Source organism: Magnolia sinica, chromosome 10 (assembly GCF_029962835.1).
Source record: "Magnolia sinica isolate HGM2019 chromosome 10, MsV1, whole genome shotgun sequence".
In the NCBI taxonomy this organism is placed as follows: Eukaryota; Viridiplantae; Streptophyta; class Magnoliopsida; order Magnoliales; family Magnoliaceae; genus Magnolia; species Magnolia sinica.
Genome location: NC_080582.1, coordinates 13,720,458 through 13,742,200, shown reverse-complemented (window position 1 = coordinate 13,742,200; position 21,743 = coordinate 13,720,458). Strand labels below are relative to the sequence as shown.

The 21,743-nt window shown below is 38.8% G+C and overlaps 1 long non-coding RNA gene across 1 annotated transcript; it reads right to left on the bottom strand.

Moving 5' to 3' along the window:
* Positions 1–3,791: 3,791 nt before the first annotated feature.
* On the bottom strand, positions 3,792–21,234 carry LOC131258030 (uncharacterized). The gene is made up of 2 exons (XR_009177778.1): positions 21,197–21,234; positions 3,792–4,463 (listed from the first exon to the last, which is right to left on the bottom strand). It is a non-coding gene; the product is annotated as an uncharacterized LOC131258030 (long non-coding RNA).
* Between the last annotated feature and the right edge of the window lie 509 nt (positions 21,235–21,743).

The window sequence follows — 21,743 nt, the reverse complement described above, 5'->3', positions numbered from 1 at the left end:
CCAGATCATTTTAAGGCATGACTTTAAAAATGAGGCAAATCCAATGCTTAAGTGGACCACATCATAAGTAGTGGGAATAATAACGCCACTATTGAACTACTATTTTATGTGGTGTGGTCCACTTGAGCTATAGATTTGCCCATTTTAAAGATCATATACTAAATGATATAAACAAATGAATAAACAGTGTGGATATAACTCATACATCAGAGTGCAGCTCATGGAGTTTTAACAATGAAATAAGATTGGGTTTTATTTGAATAATTTATCTCTTCAAGTTAAAAAAAAAAAAGAAGAAAAGAAGATGTAATTATGATACTTTAGCATGCAATTACATGTACTTTTTTTTTTTCACATGCACACACCCACGCGGTGGTAGGATTTCACCACCTATAAGTACTCCAACCCTTGACCTGGTGTTGAAACCCTCGGGAGTCTACTGCTGGTGCAAAAGTATTACAACCGGGCATAAACTTAGATGAAGGGAAAACATAAATATCAGCTTGATCCAGACCTTCCGTCACTCCTAAGAGGTTTTTTAGCCGTTGGCATTTAATCCTTATTGTTTTCACTTGAGCATTCAATTTGTTTCATCTTTAAGGTCATCACCTAAAATCATTTTTCAAAATGTTGACAGCATTCCTACCTAATAGGGGTGTACACGAACCAAGCTAGCTCGGTTAGCTCACTCGACTTTACTTGAAAAAGCTCGATTCGACTCAGTTCAAAGCTGAGTTCGAGTCGAGTCGAGCTGAATTTTTGAGCTCGAAAATGAGTTCGAGCCAAGTTTGAGCTGGGCCCAGTTCGACTCGACACGGATCGAACCCAGCTCAAATCGAACTCGGATCGAATCAATTCGGTGACTCGGTTACTTTGATATTGATGTTGTTCACCAATTGTTTGATGAAATGACTCAAAGAAGTGTGGCTGGTGGCAAGGAAGGCATGTATATGAAACCAACACCCTTTTTTCCTTGATTTTTATGTTGCTTAGAAGGTGTTTGATAAAATACATGTAAAACCATTGTTGTTGTCTCAAATACAGTGAGATTTTGAAAGTGCAATCCAAGCATTTGTGAAAATGCTGCAATGGTGAACTCGGCTCGAACTCAACTCGAATTGGCCTGAGCTACTGACTGAACCGAGTCGAGCCGGCCAATCAGCCTTGAGGACCGAGCCGAGCTGAGTTCGAGCTGATGTCAGCTAGTGGCTGAGCCAAGTCGAGCTGAGGCCAGCTCAACTCAGTTCCACTCGATGCACACCCCTACTACCTACTAATTTATACACGTGCGTTGTAATTTGGTTTGCTAACACCTCCCACGTGGCCCCTAATATCACCCTCTGTCTCTATCTAGGTAGGGGCTCTTTGAGGTCTATCATGATAAGTGTTTTATCCAAGCTGTCCATCCATTTTGAGAGAATATTTTAGTGCATAAGACTGTAAAGAAGGCAGATTGAAAGCTTAAGTGGACCACACAGTGGTGACAAGGACCCTACCATTAAAACCTTCCAAGAGCCCACAGTAATGTAAAATCATATAGACATATATGAACGGAAAAAATAAATATCAGCTTGCTCCAAAACTTCTATAGCCCACAACAAGTTTTCAGTCACAGTGGTAGGCATTCAATCCCCACCGTTTTTTTATGGTATGGTCCATTTCAACATTAAATCTACCTCATTTTTTTTTTTTAAAATCTCATCATCTAAAGTTTTTTTCTTTCAAAATGGATGGACGGCCTGAATAAAACACATACATTATGGTGGGCCCATGGAGCTCATAACAAGACCGTCCATCTCTAGCTAGGTCTTGGACAGTTTGCACCCATATCCCACCCATGAAAAGCGAGAGAGCGGATAATGCATCCACTCGGTCCCATCTGTTTTTTCCTGATTCTTGTGGAGTATTATCCAAAAAAAAATGAAGTAAGATTCAATTTTCAGGTGGACCGTACCATAAGAAACAAATAGTGATGATTGACCGTCCTACCATTACAAACTTCTTAGAGCGCACCTTAATGTTCCTGTAATGTTTATTAAGATTGATAAAGTCACATAAGCCTGAGGGAACATTAAGGTGGTGTTTCTCATGATATGGTCCACCTGATAATTGGATCTACTTAATTTTTGGAATAATGCCCTACATTGATATGTAAAAATTGATGGACGGCATGGATACATAATACATTTATCAAAGTGAGCTCCACGGCAAGGGCCGCACCGTCTTGAGTGAAGCCGGGCCTGATCCACTCTAGGGACGCGGATTTCCTGCCAAAGCCTTCCGCGGGAAGTTCCTGCTTAAAGGATGCTGTGTGGGGCCCATCTAGATGTTTCTATGAAATCCAGACTGTCTATCCGTTTTGAGAAATGATACCAAATATTAGGTGGATACAAAACTCAAGCGGGTAACACGAGAGGGGAAATTGGGAAAATAAATTTCTACCGTTGAAACCTTCCACCTTCATGTTTATATGCCATCTAAACTGTTTATAAGGTCATTATCACTAGGATGAAGTGAAAATACCGAAAAAATTGCGTGACACAAATTTTATAGTCCAAAGAATGTAACTACGATTCACACTGAAAACCCACTGTTTCCTCTCGTGTGACCCGTTTAAGTTTTTGATAGACATAAATTTTGGTCACAGGTTCTAAAATGTGCTCTCAAAGTGGATGAACGGGGTGGATTTCTCAAAAACATCTCGGCTGGCCCACCTGCATCCTTGCGCAGGAACTTGCAAAAGGCTTTGGCAGGAAATCCGCGTCCCACTCTCAGAAAGCACAAGAAATGCCTGCTGACACGAGCTATATTTTTCAAATATAGGGATATCTAAAACTTCCATGGCCATGAATATTTACATAGGCAGACGTTCAATCCTCATTATATCCTGTAGCTCAGGCTCACTTGAGTTTTGTTGTAAAAACATTAATTTTAAATACATCAAACTCATGGGAACTTCCCATGAGGTCGAGCTATGTGGGCCCCACTGTGATGCACCATTCCATGGTGGGGCTTAGGCTTAAAATTGAAGTCAATTGATGACTTTTGTAGGCCACACCACGAACAAAAGTTGAGCAGGGTTACCCTCCCATTAAAACATTCATAATCATTTTTTGGGCCCACGGAGGTGTGGTTCACAAATCCAGCCCATTCATTATGTGTGTCCCACTTGGATGAGGGGTTAGACCCAGTTTAAGATGCATCTGAATTTTAGGCTGGCCTCACCAAGTGCTTTTATATGTTTTAGACATGTCTTCACATGAATTTAAATGGTATGGCCAACCTGAGTTCCATATACGGCTGATTCTTGGGATATCCTATAATTTAAGGGGGCGCATAGAACCATTTCACAGCGCATAGAACCATTTCACACACACACAGATATATATATATATATATATAAACAAATAATCTAAAATTTATTGGAAAGTGTACAACTGGATACACATCAATACCTTGGCCTGAAGCCACCCCAACGAGGAACCGTTCAATCAGTACAAACACGTCCATAGTTTATAGTCCGAATGTTGATCTGATGGGCATACATGAATATCCCTGATGCGACAATCCCAGGCCTAATCAGGCGAGTACAAATAGACAGATCAGGAAATAAAAAATAAAAAATACAAAAACCGTCCCATTTTACATGAAAATCTAAAGAGAATGGACAGCTAGGATATTCCTAAATGAGATATTTTTTGGTTCCTTTGTGGGGCCTACCAGATCAATGGTGCTGATCATCCAACCATGGACCCACTCATACAAACGAACCATCCATCCAATTCCTCATCTATATACATAGTGGGCCCATCTTATGTAGTGGGCCTTATTGTAGTCCCTTTCTCTTTAACCTTCTTTTCATAAACGAACCACTCATAAACTATCACTCCAAAAGCAATCAAGATCGTGACCGCAAAAAAAATCCATGGGACCCAGCTTATGCTTTTAGGAAGCATGGCCCACAACAGGACCGTGACCCCTAAAACCACACAAACAAAGGCCATTGTGTTAAGGACTTTGGCTATCAATGGCAAGACTGGCCGGATGATCATTGCTATGATGGAGATATAGAATGTGACCATGACTACCAAGAGAAAGAATCCGAACGATACAGGCCGTCCACTAAATAGGGTGGCTGGGGTAAGGTTGCCATTACCGTTGATTGTGTAACTGACACTCAGAAGGCCCACTACGGATGTGAAGGCCATCACGACGATTACTTTAGCCCATGGTTGTGGGACATTTTGCTTCTCGGATGCCGTTGGTTCAGCAGTGGGCCCCACTTCCTGATCTTGACCGAAGTCTAGGGCGAAGTCGGTGACCGAAGGACTGCTTATCTCTCGGATGAAATCGGTGACTGATGGACTGGAGATGCTGATTGGAAGGCCCAGATGGGTTTCTCGAGCATATTGACGGTAAATCTCAACCGCTGATCCGAATGACCGGAAAGATTGTCTAGAACCCTGAAAACAGAAAGGATTTCAATATTATACACGTGGCACAGATATACAAGATCTAGACATTCATGTATAGAAACTCGGTAAAACTAGATAGAATTTCGTAAAACCCAGCTTGACTCGGCACAACTCGAATAATTTATGAATTATTTGTAATTGGGTGTTTTACAAAAAGATACCTAGAATTTACATTCTGCTATCTTTTTTCAAAAAGCTACCTCACTAATGGCATTAATATGATTATCATTTCACTGCCTTGCATTTCTTTTAATGGCGGGTTCAAAGAGGTCAGCAGGGTAGGTGGGCCCCACCCTGATGTCCATTAGGTGCGTCATTTCATGCAATGTCAAAAATTTAACCCCCATCTATGATTCAGGTGGACCATATTATTGTAAATACTGTGCAATGCAACAATAGCCCTTCAAACTTTTCACTTGGTATGGCCCACCTGAATTACAATGGACTAATTTTTAAGCCCAAATTTTAATGTCGCATCTAATGGTTGAGTGGATTTCATATTAACATTTTGGTGGGCCATATAAAAGTCAGGGGAGGATGTCTCTCTCCCAACTATTTTTTTCGCCCCATCTCTCTAGAGGGATTATTCAAAGAGAGAAAAAGGGAACCACCATATGGGACACCGCTCTTAATTTAACGGAACCCATAAGTGAAGTTTACGTGAGATCCACTCCAACCATTAGATATTTACTCTCATATTAGGTTCAAAGAGGAAAATTTAGGCTGAAATGTGATTCTGTTGGTTTGAACACAATTGGGAGAGGGACATTGTAACGCCTGTGAAAATTTAATAATAATAATAATAATAATAAAAGATTTTTTTTTTTAAAATCTTATATCTATTTTATCTCTATCTTATTACCTATCTTATCTATATTACTAATCCGTCTACCTTATATATATTCATAACTCTCCCCGCATCTCTCAAGATTCAAACACTCAGATGTAGGTCGTAAAAAGAGTTCTAATTCAAATTAGATATTAATAAAAAGGCTACCTGCGAAAACAGATACATTAAGAAAGAATTTTGAATAGCTTATATTAGATATGTATATCGTAATTCTTTTACTATTTTTATATATTTAACGTAATTTGATTCGATCTATGTAATGAACGGTGTCAATCGGCCACACGTTCATTGCATTGAATTATAGGTAGATTCGATGTAAAGGTGAGAGAAGTCTAAAATTATGTAATTGTAATTGATGTGCATCTGATCGGATCAGATTAGATCTATACGGATCATACGATCCATGAAGCCAAAATATACAAGGTTCCTAATTTCTAGATCAATCCAACCATCGAATGGGCCACAAGAGTCAGATCTAGAAATGGTTAATAAGGAAAGTTTAGATTTCTGCGCAAGTGTTGATATCACTTGGTATAGAAGATCAAGATGGACCATCGATGTACGTGTGGTTAGATCTACACCATTCATGTAATGTGTAGAGGTAAAACATGATAACACCTCAAGAATCTGAATGATCTAATCATCCAATGGGCCACCTCGATCAAGCAATTTCCATTCAATTTTATAATCTTAAAAAGAAAATAAAAGATAAAAATCTAAATAAAAATTTTAATTATTTGATTATTTAGGATTTGGCCAAAATGTTAATAAAAGGTGGGCCCTACCATGTAATAAAATTAGATGAATAATAATATCGTTGATATAATTGATAGGACCTTGGAATTCAAACCAACCCAATTGTCTTACGGAGTCTATACTAACAGACTCCGATGAGTAACCCAACGTGTCTTATAATTCATTAAAATTAAAATAAATCATTTGTGATTATTTGATTGATTTATATACTGATTTGAATATTTTATCATGATAATTGTGCGCTAAATTCATATGTGAATGTTCTGATCAAGACAACTATGCCAAATATGAAAATGATGCATTTACATATCATCCATCATACAAACATATTGCATTGTCCATCCTAGGGGCCCTCCTTGTAAGAAATGTAATCCTGGTAGAGCATTACCAGATGTGGTGCATGCTCATGCCTAACAAAATGTGGACGCCTACCCAAATGGTGGATGCGGGTTGACAACCTCCAACCTAAGCAGATGGACAATCATCCCATCTGATGCATTCATACATCTTACATCCATATCATTGTGCATACTCTGCTTTTGTTATATTTTAATTTCAATAAATATGAATCATGTTGGGTTATTTTAGTAAGCCTGACCAGCTTACCATTTTATTAATGAAAAAACCGTATAGAGGAGCCATTAGCAGATAATGTGGCGCAGGAGCCGGAATGATCCACCGCACTTGAACACGACCCATGTGAAACGTGGTCATACTTGTCTGAAGACGAAGTTGCGGTATTAGACCATTTCTGATTATGTAATTTATTTGCTAGAATAGTTTGATTAGCATATAATGCATGTTGATATTGATTATGAGATTTTAATAAATTGTTTAGATTTATTTTATTGAAGCAATGTTAGTATGGAATAAACATATTCATAGTATGATGATATAATAAATGAATGATTTTTAAGATTTATTTTATTTTAATGGTCGTCAAGATTTATATATGCCTGGTTGAATGGTGCTAAGTGTTATGTATGTGTGACTGGAATTATGGTGGAACTTAGACTAAATGTAATCATCACCTTTGATTAAAATGATCAAGAGGGCGCACACTCTGTACCCAGATTTTGGGGTGTGACAGACATCCACCCTTAACTTTTAACAATGATTATTATATGAAATCAGATTCCACAAAAAAATTAGGCCTATGGCTTAAAAATCATACACGCCCATGATTCACATAAGCATAATAATTGAAACATTTTGGAGGGTGAGCGCTGCCCTGTATATTATTTCTAATCTTATGATTCATTCAAATTGTAAATGGAGTTGATTTTTAGGCCCTTGGGCCCTTGGCATAACATAGATTGAAGAATGGGTGAATTTTACATAAACATTATATCCACTAGCCCATTTGCTTTCGCATGACAGCTATGAATGGAACGTAGTGGAAGAAAATTATATATCTGAATGAGGTAGCTTTTGATAACATTTTTGAAATAGACATGAGAAGGTAAAATCCATATGGTAGTTTTTTCTTTTCTTTTTACCTTTTACGAAATTCCCTTGCTATTTTCCAGAGGTCTTAAGTCCATTCGGTTGGACCTAAATTACTATCCAACTGGAGGATAATTTCCAACCTTTCATCTGCATCCAACATTCAAACCGTGTAATAGGCTTGCCACATCACGATGATCATGTTTTGCAAAAAGCAACCACATCTACTCTTAGAGAGAGTGCCACACTTGTATTTTGCTACTTATGGATGTCTTGACAATGTTTTCCATTTTGTGGCCCACTTGAGAGGTATACAACTTATTTTCTTATAAAATGATCCTTATGGTGGGCCAACCCATTGAAAGGGTTGGATGTCACATGTAACACCCATGTGTGTGTGTGTGCGTGTGTATAATTTAAAAATTTTAAATTTAATTTTGAGTGAGAAATAGATCCACTGATCTCATCATCTTTCCTTTTATATCTCTTTATTCAAAACTCTCCCTCATATCCCATGATCTCCTAATGAACCCTCTTTCTTAAATAGGGAGCATGTGAAAACGAGAATCCTGCTAAAACTTAAAAAAGCAAATGAAAAAACTCATAGAAAAAAAAAAACAAAAGGGAAAATGGGAAGGTGGTTTTTGGAATTCGTCTATTAAGGTTAGCGTAATGTTTTTTTTTTCTTTGTTTTCTTTCTAAAGTAATTAATTTGGCACTGATCTATACATTTGAAGGAATGAATAAATAATACATCCATTTTGTAGGTCTATTTCATACATGTGGAAAGGTACACTGATGCGCATGGCATTAGGGCTGATGAACAAAAGGTGGAATTTTTTCATTACGGACAACGATTAATATGATCTGTGCAGTTCATGAGTGTTCTAAGACTCAATCCTGTAATATTTTTAAGAATCAGACCAATTCGATACCTCAATAGACTATATCGATCATGGATCTACCAAGATTCTTCATTAATCTAACGAAATTGAATTAATACTGAAAGAGTAATTCTCTGCGCAAGCTATAACTTGATATAGAAAATTATATGACATAATCCGAAATGCGTGATTAAATTCTCACAATTCATTAGATTCTTAAGAATAAAATAAATTTAAATCCTAAATTCCAGACCGATCGAACCATTGGATGAGCCACATTGATCTGAAGAAATGGTAGATAATGAATCATGTGTTGATTCATTATGTGGAACCATTATATGGTTGATATTTAATTTGATCTCGATTGACTATCAAAATTTGAATATTAGATGATGTTGGCATCAAAATTTAATGATCGATCTAACTATCTAGTGGGCCACATTGACCAATCAATGTGATCATTAGAACTGCAGTAAATTAGGGTATAGATAATCAGATCAAGATGATCATCAGTTGTCCCTTGAAATTAATCAAGTGACAATCAATGGTTGGCCTTGATTCATCTACTAAAGGTAATTCGAACCTTAAATTATCAAAGTAAATAAATTCCCTAAAATTCATGTAAGTAATCACAAACTGCATAAAATTCAGAATTTCAGGGTTAAAAATAATTTTTTTTTTCTTTTTTTTTGTAAAGTCATGGAGTTCTAGCATAATATTCTAGAATATTACGAAATGTCACCTGAACTTTCGAAAAATTCAGTTTTAAGTACTGTTACTGAAAACAGTCCGAATATGCAGAAATTCACAAGGGCTAAATCTAACAACACCTTAATATTTGAAATATTATTTTCTAATATATAAATTCATTAAAATGAGACATACTAAATGAATTTAAATCAATTAAAGGTGGGCCCCACCATGTGAACTAGTAAATTTTTTTTAAAAAAAATTCATTTATGTGTTTTTAGAAAATTCTAATTCAAATCAAAATATTAGTTACGAAATAATCTCTACCGCATCAAGTTGAGTGATCTCGATGTGTTTCCCTCTAGGGGTGCACACGGTTCGATTTGGTTCGGTTCTTTAGATATTGTATAAGGTGTGCAAAAATACATTTACAAAAATAATTGTTCTAGAGAAAATAATTATAAGGTGTGCAAAAATACATCGGTTCGGTTCTACGGATTGGATCCACGGTTTGGTTCTACAGATCGGTTCACGGTTCAGTTTGGTTCTACATACCCCCAAACTGAAACCGAACCAATGTCACCGGTTCTTTGATTTTACTTATCCTAATATAGTTGGCATGTACTCTTACTTGATTTGGATGAACATATGATTTCTGTATTAATATAATAATAATGATATGATTTGATTAATGTATTAATATAATAATAATGATATGATTTGATTAATGTATTAATATAATCAATTATCTGAGTTACTGTATTGATGCAACCTATATATTGAATTACTAATTAGACATGAATTGAATAATACACTGATATTACTGGATAATATGAGATTGTGTTGATTCACATATGAAAATCAGAATGATTTATATAATGCAAGATTCACGACTACTTATTATGCTTTATGCATCTATCATTTTTATGCATAACATGTACTGAATTCTTGAGGAACCTCTCTGAATGGTATACATGGTAGAATCGTTACCAGAAGCCCACTATACTAGTGGAAGCTTACTCAAGAAGTAGATGTGAGCCTTGCTATGCCTACCAGATGGTATAAGCCTGTCAAGGGGCAGATATGGGTTGACAGGTTTTCAACTTAGACAAGTAGACGAATTTCCACTTGATACATTAATGCATTCATACATTGCATAATATTTGCATTTTTTAAAAATTACATTGTGCATGATTATTGGTATTATATTCTAATTTGATGTAAAGAACCATGTTGAGACTTCTCATTAAGCATGGACAGCTTACCTTGTATTGATGTAAAACTGAACCGATGTGATTAAGGGTGAGCTAGTGGCTTAAGAACATGAGAACATGAGTACATGGTCGAGCTGCAAAGACTTAAGGGACACGTGTCCCTACTTGATAGAGGAAGAAGTTTCTGCTCTAGACTATACATGATTTTTTACTTTAAATATATTTAATGTTCTTGGATTATTAATTATTTTTTCCAAGTTGTTGAAATTTTTTTATTTCATTACATAAGACTTCGAATGGGAGGGTTCTTAACTATGTTAATGACTTATGATTGGAATGAATGGTCAATTTCTTATTCATGAGATATGGCTTAGTATGAGTAGAACTTAAATTCATTGTAGAATTACTAGCTAGGCAAATTTATGTAAGCATGTCTAATAGTTTAAGTACACTTAGTGTACAAGTCATGATGTGGATCTCGAGTCTAAAATATATGCCAAGTACCCGGAATCTAGGTCGTGACATCATATGCATTTATTAGCATAGAAATTATCCCCTGAGTAGACCATGACTTAGGTTCAGTCGATTGGAAGAGGATTGCCTACCAAGTAGCTCAGTCCACTCTAGGATCCACCATAATTTATGTATTTTATCTACTCCGTCCATTCACCGTAATCTATGTATTTTATCCACTCTATCCATTTACTTTATCTGATAATTTTAGGACTTAAGCTCAAAAATAAAGTATATCTAAATCTAGAGTTAGGGCTGAAAGTCGAGCTGGTTTGGGTCAGGTTGGTGCTCAACCCTAGCCCAACCCAAGGTTCCTATACCTCAACCCTAACCCAACCCAACCTCGGGTTGGGAATTCTCAACCCAAGCCCAATCCAAGCGGCTCGGTCGGGTTGGTCAAGTAGATACATGCTAATATTTCATTATTACATCAGTCTATTATATTTCAATACACATCTTATTTTTTGTACCCATGATTTTCTTAATTATATATACAGTTATTTATAGTAAAGAATTTCATTTTATCTAAACAAACAAGCTAAAATATAGGACAAATATTCATTTAAAAGTCGTGTTGTGTAACACACAATCTATTTGGGAGAGAGAAATTTGGCATATCTTCTTAGCTTGAGCAATCGAAAATGACGTGGACCAATGAGACTTGATGGCGTTGAAATTTCTTGTGCCTTCAACAGATACTATCTACACTCATTATAATTTATAAGTAATTTATATATCGATCAGTTTTAGGTTGGGCCTGGCAACCCGAGACCTTAACCCAAGCCCAACCCAAGTTTTATCAGGTTGGTGTTTATATAGCCCAAGGTCGAGACTAAACCCGATATATCCTTCCCAAGCCCAACCCAATGTCAGGTCGGTCAGGTTGAACCGGCCCAACTTTCAGCCCTACCTAGAGTAAACCACACCACAGGAAACAATATGAATTGAACTTCTAGTCTTCTACCATTGAAAAATTCTTAGGGAGCACAAAAGTTTTGGATCAAGCTAATATTTGTGTTTAACTTTCGTCCATATCCGTGTGATCTTATGAACTGGTTAGATGACAAATAAACATCATTGTGGGCCCTAGCAGGTTTCAACGGTGGAAATCATTATTCGCACTGTTTCCTATGGTGTGGTCCACTTGAGCTTTGGATATGCTTCAATTTTTATATCAACTCCTAAAATGAAGTGGTAAAACGGATGGACAACGTGGATAAATGACACGCATTCAAGGTGGGCCCAACAGAGTTTACTCAATACTATAAAAGCATATTGAGTTCACTCACAGTGGGGCCAACCGAGTAACTCAGTATGCAATCCGATTTCCAGCCGGTTGGACTCGAGAACACCGCGTTTCAAACATGAGAGATCCTAACATCCGTCCAACTGGTCTCTCGTGCGTAGGAAATCCACCTCATCCAATAGGTTGGCACCACCTAAGGGTCACTCGTATGCAGAAAATCAGCTCCATCCACTCATCAGGTGGGCCATGCCATAAAAAAAATTACAGCTGCTGATAATTAACGAAGTACAAGTTTTTTTTCCAACTGATGAGTCGATTGTGCTAACTGTTACAAAAGGGGATCTTATGAGGGCCAACCTATTGGACGGGTGGGATTCCTCATGCAAATGACAAGCTGAAAGTTATCCGCTGATGAACTGGAACTGTTTGTCCAACCAGTTGTATGTAATCATTTATCTTTAAATATTAAATACAACTGCAAAATCAAACAACTCGTACGAGTTTTTCAGAAACTCTTCGGAGTTTTGAGTCGTTTGGGGTCGAGTCTAGTTTTCGTGTTTTCTAAATTACGATAAATGAACAAAAATCCAACAGTCGGTGGGTATAATTTTTTCGGTGAGTGGCCCGCGAAAAATTTTCCAACGACGTTTGTGATAAATCCACTCCGTTCATCAGTTTTACCTGCTCATGTTAGGACATGCACCCTAAAAAGAAACAGATCCAAAGCTGAAGAGAGGTAAACGAGAGGAAAAAGTGATGAGACCATTGAAACCTTCTTGGGTCCACCTTGATGTCTATATGCCATCTAAACCGTTCATAAGGTTATTCTACTGGGATGAACTGAAAATGCCGAAATATTAGCCTGATCGAGAACTTTTGTGGCTCGTAAATGTTTCAACAGTAGGTGTTCAATCCCCAGTTTCCAGTGGTGTGGCTCGCTTGATTTTTGGATCTGCTTCATTTTTGGATTCATGTACTAGCATGAGCTGGGAAAAGGATGGACGGGGTGCATTTCTCACAAACATCACGGTGGGCCCCACCGTCCGGTTCACGGTCATTCCGTACCCATCAATTTCAGAGCTGAAATTGATCAGAAATGAACAAGTGAGAGTATTTATATCATGACCAAAGAAATCAGCAAAATTATTGTGATGGTTTGTGCATCCAAATGCACCCTCAAAACTAAAATGAACAAATGAGAGTACTCATGTCATGACCAAAGAAATCAGCAAAATTATTGTGATGATTTGTGCATCCAAACGCATCCTCAAAACTAGAGCTTAGCAGAATTCGACCCAATCTGATGGATTTGACCCAATCTGATCAGAACTGAAGGCCAAGATTAGGTCGAATCGAGTAGGCCCACTCAGATCCGACCGTACATTGGATTGAGTTCGGATCAATGGCCAATCCAAACCGATCCGATCCGATTGAATCCGATCTGATCCAGTCAAGTCGTATGAAGTTGAAATAGAGCCATTGGATGTTTGCATCTTTAACCATCAAGAAACAAAGGGCCAGGGTTAAACCATTTCCCAAGAAAGGTGACGTGAGGGCGCTGGCCAGTGGGTGACACATTGATGAGGCCTGCGTTGGGTAGGTGTACTAGACCTTGAAACTTGGTTCAGAAGCGAATTAACTGGTGTACCATGGAAGCGGGTGTACTGAGTAAACTCTGTGGGCCCAACTGTCATTCATGAAATTTATCCAATTCGTCCATCTCTTTAAACAGATAATTTTAAGGCTTTATCCCAAAAATGGAGTGTATCCAATCCTGAAGTGGAGCACACCACCAGAAACAGTGTGAATTGAACATCTACTATTGAAAAATTACTGGGGGCGAAAGAAGTTTTAGATCAAGCTGATATTTGTTTTTTCCCTTCATCCATGTCTTTTTGATCTTATGAACAGGTTGGATGACAAATAAACATCACTTGGGCCTTATAAAGTTTTCAATGGTGGAAATCAATACTTCTACTTTTTCCTGTGGTATGGTCTACTTGAGCTTTGGATATGCATCAATTTTGGGTTCAGACCCTAAAATGATCTGGAAAAACGAATGAATGGCGTGGATAAATCACACGCATTCACGGTGGGCCCAACAAAGTTTATTCAGTATGATAAGAGCATACTGAGTCCAATTTCGTGTACAACACACCAGTTGTACAGCTGGTGTAGATATGTGTCGTGCAAAGACGAGTGCAGACATGCCTCGAGCTCTGAGTTGTATAAACGACTCAAATGAGATCAAAGTTACAATGTGTAATGACCCGTAAGTTAGATTAGAGGAATAATTGATGAATATGGGCCAATTAAGATCTGTTTACCCCATAGACTTCAAGGCGATCAATATTACAACTCCATAAAATGAATGAGTGGAGTAAATTTTCCCCAAACACTACCATGGACCCCACATACAAGGTGCGTGTGCATAGAACACACACACCCATGGTACACAACATTCGTAAGCACGATCAAACTAGGTTTGACCCGTGTTTTCCATTAAAAGAGAGAGTCCTCTCTCTCTAACAAACATTCCCTCCGTAGCAAGAATTTAAACAAATGTTGCTGACATCACTCATGGGCCACCTAATCGACCCATATGATAGATTTGAACCGTCCATCAGGCCTAGACGGACCTTCCAATCAAAGCCTAGGAGAATACTTGCTAAGAGGGAGGCAAAAACAGATCTCCATCCGTTCAGAGGATCGCATGGGCCACCTCAAACTTGATCCTTACCACACCATACTAGACCAGAATGTCGAGAGGAGCCCAATGGAAGGAGTGAATTTCCCAAACATTCCCAATCGTGGGCCCCACCGAATAACGCAGATCAACGAATTCTGCAACAAATGCAATTGGCGGAAGAACCGGACGCAACCCGAAATTCCAGCTCGCTGGGCGATCAAGATCTGGATCGTAGCCTTGATTCGAGCCATATCAACTCTAGAAACGTTGAATCTGACCACTCCCACGCTGGAAGAAGTCATCAGAAGAAGAACGGTGGCCTTCACATGGTTTTGATCGATGCTGCGCAGAAAAAACAGGGTAGCAATGCAATGTATTTTCGTGCTGCGCAACACAACGTGTGGTTTATGCATGCTATCACACTTTCGCAAGAAGAGTCTGGAAAGCTCTCCCCGCTGCTATATAAATGACCCTCGCACGACATTGGTAGGAAGCATGTCAAGAGGAAAGCAAACAAAAAGAAAGTAAGAAAGAAAAGAAAAGAAAGGAAAGGAAAGGAAAAGAAAAGAAAAGAAAGAGAAAAAGAGGGAGAGAGAAAGAGGTTGTTGGTAACCGACTCTGTTCGAGTGAGTGACTCGCTACACGACGAGTTAAGATCTGAGGTAGGTTGCCCACCCTCTTCAACACCTAGAATTCTTCCTCTTTTCCTTTTTCAACTTAAAAAACCAATGATGTTAAATCAAAGCTAATCACTCAAAAGAAATCGTTAATCCTAGATTAAAGACTTAAACCTTCAATGCCCACCTACCTTTAAGAAAGGAATAACATTAGAGGTGAGGTTTTATCCTTTAAGTTTACATTAATTTAAGTTGTTATATTTATCGTGCCTTTACATGCCTTCATGTTACTATAAATTCTCCTTGTAATTATATGGGTTACCATTAATTCTTTGCCCTTTTGCGTTACAGTATAATGTTGATTACAAGTGATTTTTATAAATTTATGTAAGGCGATGGATACAAGCCTTGCCTTTGCCCTTACCAATTTTGTTGAGTTAGCCTTCTACTCATCTATTTATTGAGTTGGCCTACTCTTCTCTTTATTTATAAGTTGGTTAATACCACTCGTCTCTTTATTGAGTTGGCCAATGCCACTCCTCTTTGTTGAGTTAGCCATTGTTACTCTCTTTTTTATTATGTTGGCCATTACCACTTTTATCTTTATTGAATTGGCCATTGCCACTTTCTCTTTATGTTATTGGCCTTGTGCTATCTTTAAAGGACTTGGGTATGTGTCTTGTTATTCCAAAATCTCCATGATTCAGTTTATGTTATCTAATAATGTAAGTGATTATGTGTTAAGAGGTATGACAACTAGTGATTTAAGTATTCTATCATGGACGTAATGTGCTCTGGGTAAAGACCTTCTTAGTCGACGCATAATTTCATGGGTTTTGGATAGTGGTGCATAAATCGATGTGTGTAATTCGCAAATGTAGTGTCACATCACTTCCAGAATTGGATGCAGCAAATAGTTGCTCCATGAACAAATTGTGTCACATAATTCATCTGACTCATGTGTTGTGCCACCTCGAGGTATTCACGTAAATCTACGATAGCGTTGGATATGCCAGTGAATCTCCATAGTGTAAGAATGCGGGGTGATCCGAGTTTTCTATGAATTGCATTCTGCATCATAATGATTACTATATATGATGAGTCGCACACGCATTGCTAGATATGCATCTCATGTAGGTTGTTTGCATGTGCTGATACTCTTGTAGTGGTGGAGTACGAGACGTATCAGAACCCTTACCTTCCTATTATACATCTCTTGAATTATCATTAATCTTGAAGGATAACCATCACTATGAATGAGACGTTGACCATCTCCAACCGTACAGATGATGCAGGTGACATACAAGTTGAGGACTCCGAAGATCAGTTCCCGATAGAAGATCATGCTGAATAGAATAAAAATATAGTTTATAATTTCCTTTATTTATGCTTCCACTACACAACTCAGAACCTTGTAATAAGCTCCCATTGTGAGAGCATTTGATAATTTATTTTTGGAATGAGATATGCAGTTAATTTTATTCTTGTGAATGATTACCATTACGAATGTGACTGGATGAAATTTAAATAAGAGAAATCTCAAGGCAAGCCCTCGAGACATCCATTTCTTACATTATTAACAACCAGTTTTCTCGGGCATGAGTCTAAACTCTAGCTGTGAAAATTCGGGATGTTACACATGAGCCCCATAATGATGTATTATTATATCCATACCGTTTATCCATTTTTTGAGATCATTTTAGAGCTTTAGAAAAAAAAAATCGTATTGAAAGCTCAAATGGACCACACCAAAAATACGAGGATAATGATTTTCATTGTTAAAAAATTCATAGGGCCCACCATAATTTTGTTTTCCATCTAATCTGTTAATAAGGTTAAAAATACATGGATGAAGAGGAAAAACAAATTTCATAATGATACGAAACTTCCGTGATCTCCAAAAGGGTTTCAATGGTAAATGTTCAATCCCCCACTGTTTTTTGCAGTGTGGTCCAACTGATCTTTAGATCTGTCTTATTTTCGGCTAAAGCCTTAAGACAAGTTCTCTAAATGGATGGACGGTTTAGATATAACACATACCTCATAATTTGACCCACTGACCCAACCCGATCCGAACCGTACCCAACTTGATCCGACTCGATTCGGGTCAGGCCAACAGTGCATTAGATCGAATTGAGTCAGCTAACCTGAACTCGGTCTCGGATTGGATCGAGTCAGCTGACACAGACTCAGTCCTGGATCGGATCGAGTTCAGGTCAGTTACTTGAAAAATTCGGATCAAGTCGAGTTGGACCCAATCCAGTCCGACTCGACTCGATGCCCACCTCTACTCAAAACTCAAATGAACAAACGAGTGTATTTATATCATGACCAAAGAAATTGTTATGGGTAAAAATAGATTAACCAGATGTACAGACTCGAAAACTATGGATTGCTTAAGAGCTGAAAAATAATATCAGCCTCGAAGGTCACCTCGACCAAAGACCTCAACCTTGGATGTCGGCCTCGATTACCAACTTTGGAGGTCGACCTCGAATATCGACCTTGGCCTTGGTTACTAACTTTGGAGGTTGACTTTAGATATCGACATCGGCTTCGGTCACCAACATCTATCTCGGAAGTCAAATACACTTCAAGTATATTAAGATATGATAAGATTATCCTCAAAGATATTCATCGAGGATCTCGGGAAATCAATCAAGATACGTCCGGAGGAATATATCTTCCGTAATACGCAATCACCATCCAAAAGTCATTGTCATATATGCCACCGCCCCAAAAGGCCATTAATAAGGGATCCACCTATAGTGAAAGGTACACAGAATCTCTCACTCAAAACCCCTCGATACTACCAGACTCAGATTCCTTGCCTGACTTTGGCATTGGAGGGTCCCCTACTCTAGCCACCGTCTCCTTTGTCTTCTTCCTATGCAGGAACTTGAAGGTTTAAAGAGGATAGACCAGATTTTTGCATCAATAGTTTGACACCGTCTATGGGAACGACATCAAAGTTGCGTCGTTTTTACTTTACCAGAAAATCACAATGGCGAAAGGAAGAAAGAGAGCTCTGGCCGCAATTACTGCAACCGCTCTTGTGCCAGCGGAATAGTCCGCAAACCAAGAAGATTCGCCTTCCCAACTCCAGGCTGATTCTACGCCTGTAGGCCCTGCGCATCGGTCCCGAAATCGAGGAGGTTGGCTCGTCTCTCTAGAACATTAAGTCGAAGCATTAACTGATTAATGCAGATTTTAGAGAGACAAAACCTACTTCCCAACCAGGGGATAGATGCACGGGAAACCACTGAGGGTTTTGCACCACCTCAAGCACCAGTCTACTCGCAGAGAACCATGCAACATCCTCGGCAACCAAGCCATGCGGTCCCACATATCTCGTGAACTGTCATGCTCGCCGACTCCAACTTACGTCACATATTGGAGAAGAAGAGGCGTGGAAAGGCTCCCATGGCGGTAGCCAAGAATGATGGCCATTTGAAGGCAAAACTCAATGAATTGTGAGGTCAGGTTGATGATATCCACTAAAAGTCTACCGCACCCAAATACCAACCTCCATCAAGGCTATGCTGGAGGAGACCGAGCCGCCATTTATCGATGATATTATGGGAGCCCAACTCCCATCAAAATTTCGAAAGCCGTAAATTGCCCTTTACTCAGAATTTGGTGACCAAGCCGAGCATTTGGAATCGTTCAGGGCATGGATTGAGCTCTATGACATGTCGAGCTCGGTTATGTGTCGAGCCTTCTCCCTGCTTTTGTCAGAGACTGTACGAAAGTGGTATAGTCAGCTGAAGCCGAGATCCATCAACTCCTTCACACAACTCGGCAAAGCTTTCATCACTCGGTTCATCGGTGGGAAAGATATGAGAAAGCCATCGACCCACCTCCTTACGATTATTTAGAGGGAGGACGGGCTGTTAAAAGACTACGTCATCCATTTCAATACTGAAGTTGTCTAAGTCGATGGTTATTCTGACCAGATAACATTGGCCGCCATGGTGGCCGGCCTTAAACGAAGAAAGTTTCTCTTCTCTATTGGTAAGAACCCCCTAACTACCCTCGCTGACCCACTTAACTGAGATAAAAAATATTTCAATGTTGATGAGTTCTTTAGTTCACAAAAAGCTACTCGAAAAGGAAACAATATGGCTAAGGATATGAAGCAAATGGAATAAGGGGAGCCCTCTACTGTTAACACCAAGAAAAAGAAAGAGGACGATAAGATCGATGGCAGTGTACCTCGACATCAGATACTAAGGAGCATGTCGATTGATCAACCTATTCGACTAAGAGCGACCTTCCTTTTTAAAAGGGGAAAAATATGCTCATGATTCTATTATTATATTTTCTACTGCTTTACGGGCTTTTATAACAAAAGAACTTCCCTAAGTTAGGAAGAAAATTCTTTTAAATGATCTCTCGACTATTCGAACTATACAGTCTGTTGAGGACTTTCTTTAGTACATGGAAAAAATAGTCCTCAACCAGTCACCTGACACATAGAAAAAAGGTTGGACCACTAATTGACAACCCTACTCGGACTACATGACTAACTACGAGGGCTTCCCTTACTATAAGGGAAGAAAGTCATCCGCTCTGAATTCTACTATGAAAGAACCTTCACAGATCAGGGGAGAGAATTTCTTTCAATTCCCTATTATCCGACTTTACGATCAATTATGAGGGCTTCCCTTAGTATAAGGGAAGAAAGTCCTTCTACCAAGTGCTCGGCCTACTACTATGTGAATGACTGAGACTTCCCTCAGTTGAAAGGAATAAAAATTCTATCATGCGCGATCTACCACTGAACAATCGACTTATTGATCCAACGATTACTTGTCCCACTAGCTCTACTCCATCCGACTTCTTCGGCGTAAGGCATCATACAGTGTCAGTCCACGCTAACTTACTTCCTGACCTCCTAAAGAACGCTCGGAATTAGGGGGCTATTGTTATGAGTAAAAATGGACTGACTAGATGTACATACTTGAAGTCTATAGATTGCTTGAGAGCCAAAAAATAACCTTGGCCCTAAATGTCACCTTGACCTCAGAGGTCGGCCTCGGTTGCTAACTTTGGAGGTCGATCTCGAATATCAACCTCGGCCTCGGTTACTAACTTTTGATGTTGACCTCAAATATCGACCTTGGCTTTGGTTACTAACTTTGGAGGTCGACCTCGAATATTGACATCGGCCTCGGTCACTAACCTCCAACTTGAAATTCAAATACACTTGAAGTATATTAAGATATGATAAGATTACCCTCCAAGATATTCTTCGAGGATCTCGGAAAATCAATTAAGACACGTCCGGAGGATGATATCTTCCGTAATACGCAATAACCATCTAAGAGTCGTTGCCATATACGTCGCCGCCCTAAAAGGCTATAAATAAGGGATCTGCCTACGGTGAAAGGTATGTAGAATCTTTCACCCAAAACCCGTCAATACTACAAAACCTAGATTCCTAGCTTGACTTTGACTTTGGCATCGGAGGGTCCACTACTCTAGCCAGGGTCTCATTTATCTTTTTCCTGTACATGGGTACTTGAAGGGTTAAAGAGGATGGACCAAATTTTTGCATCAACCTAAATCAGTAAAATTATTGTGATAGCTTGTGCATCAAAACTCAAATGAACAAATGAGAGTATTTATATCATTATCAAAGAAATTAGCAAAATTATTGTGATAGCTTGTGCATCCAAACGAACCCTCAAAAGTCAAATGAACAAATGAGAGTATTCATATCATGGCCAAAGAAATTAGATAAATTATGGTGATAGTTTGTGCAACCAAACGCACCCTCAAAACTCAAATCACTTGGAAGTCGAAATGCTTACCTTAGGTGAGAGCGAGAGACAATGAGAGTCCATCTGTTTAGCATAACGAAGAAAATTGAGAAAAACAGAGGTACGATCGTCTCTTTATAAAGGGCCAGAGTCCACACTACCACTTGCGTTTTCTTACCATTCTTAAATGGTGGTGACTCATCCGTACATGGATCCTAGAACCCTGGATAATGGAACTGCCTGAGCCATCTGACCGATAGATTGAAGTCTATTTTATCACAATCGATTCGATGGTTAGGATCATCTTATAAGACCAATTTGTGGGTTCTGGCCCATGCACGGCCAGGATCACGGTTTGAACGATCTGAATAGATGTGGATGTATGCCGCATCGTAGAAGGGAGCAGATTAGGTACAGCCCCGCCTCACCCAACACGGTGCGGCCCTGACTGTGGGGCCCACCTTTATGTATATTTAGAATATCTACACCGTCCATCAGTTTTTTCGGCTCTTTTTAGTTTGTGAGGCTAGAAATGAAGTAGATACAAGTCTCAGTTGGACTACACTATGGGAATAAGTGGACATTAAAAGTTCACCAT